Below are 6,206 nucleotides of genomic sequence, written 5' to 3'. Positions count from 1 at the left end.
TGTGTCAGAAGGTACATTGTATAACTTCTGACTCTAAGAAAAAGGAAATGCAACTTCCTTCCACCTGAATCTCTTGTTCTGGAACTTTTGAGCTGACACATTAAAATCCTGATTACCCTAAGCTTCATACTGATGTCAGGTTATGAGACCACATGGAGTAAGGAAGAGATGACATAGGATTCCTGTCTATTCTGCCCCTAAGCTGTCCAACTCCCTCTAACTTCAACCTGCAGACATATGAGTGAGAGAGACTTCAGATTACTTCAGACCCCTGCCTCTGAGATGCCCTGGCAGATGTCAAGTGAAGCAGACAAGGCTTCCCCACCATTCCCTGTCTGAAGCACTGACCCACAGAACCAACAAGCAAAATGAATTTTCACAACAAAAGTTTTGATAATTTGTCAAGAAGCAGTCACTGCAAAACACAGAGTCCAACATTTCAGTTAGAATGTATCTTCCACAGATTGCAATTGGTTTAAGGATGATTATGTGGTTTAAGCTATGCAAGACAGAATTGGGATTGCTTGTTTGCCTGATTGCTTGATTAATTTGATTTATCTTGATTGATTCTTTTTTCTGGGTGGTAGAAGTAGACATATGTGGAGTTTTCAACGTGGAATTTGGAAAGGAGGATATCTCTGCATGTGAGGTCCTGAGAAATAAGTTCTTTGTTAAACTGGAACTCTGAGCAACATTCATAATGATGAAGAGAGGGTGTCTCAGAAAGAAGTCAGAAATGAGGTGCAGAAAATGATACAGGTTGCTAGTTACATATTTGAGGCCTGGAATCCATTCTTACCTGAAATGAGCATTTTTCCCCTCGGTTGTCTTGCTCCCGATTCTCAGGAGTGTACTCTCTTTTAGTACCTTTTTACTTTACTAATAAAAACCTTGCTTATATCACACTTTCTGTCTCTCATTAATTTTTTTTTTCAGTTCACTAAGAACCATAATAATTCTTATTTCCCTTATCACAGTATCTATCCTTCTCAATGTATGGACTGATAAGTAATTTTTTATGGCTTAAACTAGTTTGAATCAATGTCACTTTAAACCAAACGGTTACTGAATAATACAGTAGTAAAACATGTTTTATTGTCCTCTTACAAATCTGATTCTCACAGATTTCTTCCAAACAGTATTCAATTTCTATCAGTGTTGTTCCTCAGTAATTCTCCAAAGGGACATAATACCCTCTGAGAGCTACCCTACATCAAAGAAAATAAAAAAGTCAGTTTAATTTATTTGGTTATTATACAAATTTGGGAACACTTTTTTCTAAGGAATTTGCTTTTTAAAAAATTTGGATCTGTTACAATTGTGATTTATTATAAGTCAAAAAAAACCAGGAAAATATGAAAATTTTGAGCAATTGACAATGGATATTTGAAAATAGATAATTGAAAAGAGATATTTGACAGTATCTCATTTCCATACTCATAAAGGGAGACAAGAAGGGTTGCAGATGATCTTTCTCATCTATTGATATTATGCTGTCTATCAGATCCTAATAACACATCTGATATATATAGTTTCAGATGCATTTAAAAGCTATTTTTAGGACATTCAAAAATTAATTGTTGTAAGATTATTAAAGGAATAAACTCAAAATGTTTTCTTCTTTAAAATATTAAAATACTGTTTGAGAATTAATATTTTAAGAGACTAGTTATATTCTCCATTTCAAACTTGGGGATTGTAAATAAATAGAAGCAAGTATGAAACTCAGTTTTAGAAAAAAATATATGGATAACCATACATTTTGTTCTACCATTTTCTTTTCTTTCTTGTTTCAAACCTGAAGCTGCCAATCATGTTTTTCCATAGGACATATATTCTTCTGATTTTATTCCTTTCAAAATCTAGTTTTTCCCTTAGGGAAAAATGTTTATATTTTAAAACAGGATCTGGAATTTCTCAACAGAGTCAAGGAACCATGCTGTATGAGTCAAGGGTACAAATGGTGTCTTTTTCCCTGCACCGCTCCCACCCAATCAATCTACATGAAACACTGATGCATGGCAAATTCCAGAATAAAAAAATATAGTGTCAAAAGGAATAAAGCATGACAACAAGAGTGATACAAGATTCACTTTTCTGATTGTGTGCACATTCTCCATTTCCCCATTGTATTGTCATTAAGTTCTCACACTATGTAACAGTGCAGAGTGGCCAGAAGTTGGTGAACTATCCTTTCCATCAGAAAGCATACATGCATAAACAAACAAACAAACAAGTACAATTGTAAAACACAAACCCCAAAAAATAAGGAAAGAGAAGAGGAGTAGAGGGGAGGGGAAGATCATAAGAGAGAATGCTGTCAAAAACCCATTAGCATAAATATTAAACACACAGGAAACAGAAGCAATGTAGCAGGTGTGACCCAGAAAGAGAGCAATTGACTTAAGATACAGGAGAAATTAAGCCTTGGAAGGATAACACAGAAAGAAGATTTTCCTGTCACAGATTTGACAGGATTGTTTAATACATGTTAATTCCTGTTTTATTCTTACAACTGTATCCTACACAGCAAAGAGTGAGAGACCATGTTAACCCTTCTCCTCAAAGTCAGAGAAGCATTGTGTCCTGGGAATTGTGGCTATTCTGGACTTAAATGGACAATGGTGAGAAACTAATTTGAATATTCAAATTTTAGAATTAGAGTATTCCAAAATGTGTAAACGCAAAAAGAGTATAACTGAAAGACAGCTGCATGGCCCCAAATGATGATTTTTATAGAGTATTTTCCTTAAGCTCTGGCTCTATTACTACATGCTGCATTTGTTGCTGTGCACCATCTCTGTGTCTTGCCCAGAGCCTGCTGAGCTAAAGAGAGATAAGCTGTCAGATGTTGAAGTAGTTGATCAAGACAAAAGGCCAGATGAATGTAACAGTCAAGCCTTCTATCACTTGTTGAGATGACACAGTTAGAGGTTAAACAGGAGAAAGTGCCAGCTCCCATGGTGGTTCACATTCCCCCAGGATATTGCCCAAGACAATGGTCAGTTGGATCAATGAAAAATTTGTCTTACTTTCCCAGGAGGCTCCAAACCAAATGCTCCTGTCATGTTGGATCTGAGGTCTGTGGGGAGCCAAAGGGTAAGGGCTAGGATAGCACAGAGAAAAATAGTTTCAAGGGTCCCTGATAAGGTTTTCTGGGCAGAGGTAACTGAGAGCCTCCTCTGCAGTGAGACACTGATGATGATGCCTCCAAGAGGAGGGCCTGGGCCAGGAAATGAGGTAAGTGTAAAGACATGCATGACTAGGGGCCCTGGGTTCTGAGACTGCAATTCATTGGCTGGGCACTGAGTCTGGGTGGGCTGAGCAGCTTTCCCCTGTGAATTTCCTCAAGTAAATCCTTTGCAATTGCCTATGGTTGGACTTAAATTAGACATAGGCTTTTGGCCTGGAGCCTGACAAACTCAATTCTGTCTATGTGACTGATAGTAGTGATAGGACATTAGCCAACTAGTTTGGATGCTTTCAAAAAGAGCAGAGACCTAAGATTGATGTGCTGAATAGATCATGTCAGGGAGGGAGTCTGTGTATAGGGGAGTGCATTGTCTAACATACCAGCCAGTGAAAGTCCCAAAGGGTCAAATATAAAAATGCCAGTGAGGAGGAAACAGCTCCCTATTGTAACTTGGCTGAATAGAATAAATATTTCTCACCACATAAGGAAGAGTTGTTAATATACAAGTGATTTGATTTAAGGAAATTAAAGCAACATAATATTTCTTAACCTGAAAGATATTCAGCAAAAATATACCCATTATACAACTATAAAAATATACCAGTGAGGATTGTATTCAGCAGAATGTTACAACCTCATGTTCACCACAAACACAGGACTTTTTTTTTTAATTATTTAACAACATGCCAAGTGATAGATTTTACAAAGGGAACCTAATTTATGTTATCCCAGAAGAGACTTAATGTCTCAAGGATATGTAGGAGATATTCTGAAAAGTGTATCCCAGGTGAAACATATGTGGACCACAAGGTACCAAGGATCCTGGGCTGCTGGAGGGTCTGGATGAGGCCTCCCTGGGCCAAGTCTGATGGCAGGAGATAAAATTGGAGAGGCAATAAGATATTCTTTATGATATAAAATTTAAAACTCTCAGAAAAAAAACCACTCATGGCATTTTCTTTTATTGTACCATATGTCTCCCCCCTTATAACTGTTAACCTAAGATATGAAATATTTTTTAGCGATATGTACTAATGATTTCCTAGAAAGGCATTATAATATATTCAGTCTAGAAACCCATTAGAATTGCTCTTTTAAGATTTATAGTCATGACTTTTTATTGTATGGTTTTTCATGATTTTAGAAATGTGTCTAAATTTTCCAAATTGTGAAAATAGCTTGATTTCCAGTTATTCTTTTCCTTCCTATTTTTCTCTGAATGTGAAGCTATCATCTGAACAATGAAGCTGTCTGATCCCTCACAGCCAAAATGAAAGAGACCCTTAGAAAAGTAGTCCTTCCCTGAGAAAGCAAAAATATGCAGCTTCACTTATAAGGGAACCCAGAACATCTTAAATTTACCAACCTCACAAAGAATACAGGGATGTGATATTGGAATGAATGGCTAGAAGTAATTATAAAACTTTCATCCTTACAACCCTAACAGGTTTACTCCCATTTAGAAATCTCCAGTGCATGAGAAATCAAATATGTCAATTTATGAACTTTTAATTCCTTATCATTAAGAGAATATGCTTCACGTTTCACTGTAATTTACTAAGTTCTGTCTGAAACTGCATTTCATGTTCTCCTTACACCTATCTGTGAGATAAAGTGAGCAAATGTTTTAATTCCAATTTTGTACATATGGAAATCAAAACAGAGAGAAAGGAAATAATTTTCTCCAATTTCTTGAAACCAGTCAGTGACCAAATTGGGTTTCAAATCTAAGTCTTCATTTTTCAAACACTTAATGGCCTAAATAAATAATTGGATCTGAAGTGCTGTAAAGTTAACCCAAGCAACAATAGATTTCCTCTAAGAAGCTTAATTTTCATGGGAAAATTATTGCACACATGTGGGTAGATAATATCATCCAATGTAGCTCAAAGAAGCAGAAAGGATAGGTCAAAAGAAAAAAAACATTTAGAGATGATAAATAATCATCATCCAAGAATACTGTAAGTATCTTCTTAGCTATATAAACAAACATAAAATTGGAGAGTTGAAATTATTTAAGATTAGAAGTAGAATAAGAATCAGATGGCTTTTTTCAGGTCCTCAACATCAATTATATCTTTTTCTTTGTGATTAGTTAAAAGGAAACTATTTCTTCCCATTCAACTTCTGAAAGGAGAGTTAGGCAGTCTTTGCCTGTGACTCATAGTAGCTGGTAAAGATGAGGTGCTCAATAAACATTTCTCAAAAAAATAGTCTTACAGAATGTTTTTAGTGCTCTTCATTTTTAAAATTCTTGTTTATTCTTGTCTCCAAAACAGATAGACAACATAAAAATAATAAAAAAAAAAGAGTCATTGTTTTGGAATATGATGTATGTTTTAGCTGTGGTGTGTGCAATTAGCAGAACAACGCTCCCCATTCTCTCTTGACTCATGAATCACAGCTGAGACCAAACGTGGCATCACCTAGTGACACACACACAAATCTTCATAAAATATAGCAATACATTTCTCACATAAATTATATTTACTGGCTATTCGTCAAGTCACAGGTTCTTTCCCTTAGTTTTCACAATGATTCAGGACTTGGGACAGTTTGGTTTTGGCAGCTGTTCTCATAATTGCCTGATTGTCAGTCATTAAATTTGCCCTGTTTTTTTTTAAAAACTTTTGGGTTCACGCACACTTGGTGTAACAATGATTAAGCCTACACTTATTCAATTATCACTTTTTTATTGTAAAATATTTCTAAATAATTTTGAAAAGAAATTCACTTAACTCTTGCAACATCTCTTAATGAGGGAATCAGATCACCAGTATTGTTTTTTTTGTTTTATTTTTGTTTGTTTGTTTTTGTTTTGCCAATGACCAGCACCAAGAGGTTGCTGGCTTTATTTTATTTTCTTAAATTAAAGTATACTTGATTTACAATGTTGTGTTAATTTCAGCTGTACAGCATAGTGATTTAGTATATATATATTATTTTTCAGACTCCTTCCCATTATTGGTTATTACAAGAGATTGAATATAGTTCCCTGTGCTATACCTTGTGT

The sequence above is a fragment of the Camelus bactrianus genome, chromosome 8 (genome assembly GCF_048773025.1).
Source record: "Camelus bactrianus isolate YW-2024 breed Bactrian camel chromosome 8, ASM4877302v1, whole genome shotgun sequence".
Lineage (NCBI taxonomy): Eukaryota > Metazoa > Chordata > Mammalia > Artiodactyla > Camelidae > Camelus > Camelus bactrianus.
The sequence above is the reverse complement of the archived record's forward strand: the minus strand, read 5'-3'. Positions refer to the sequence as shown.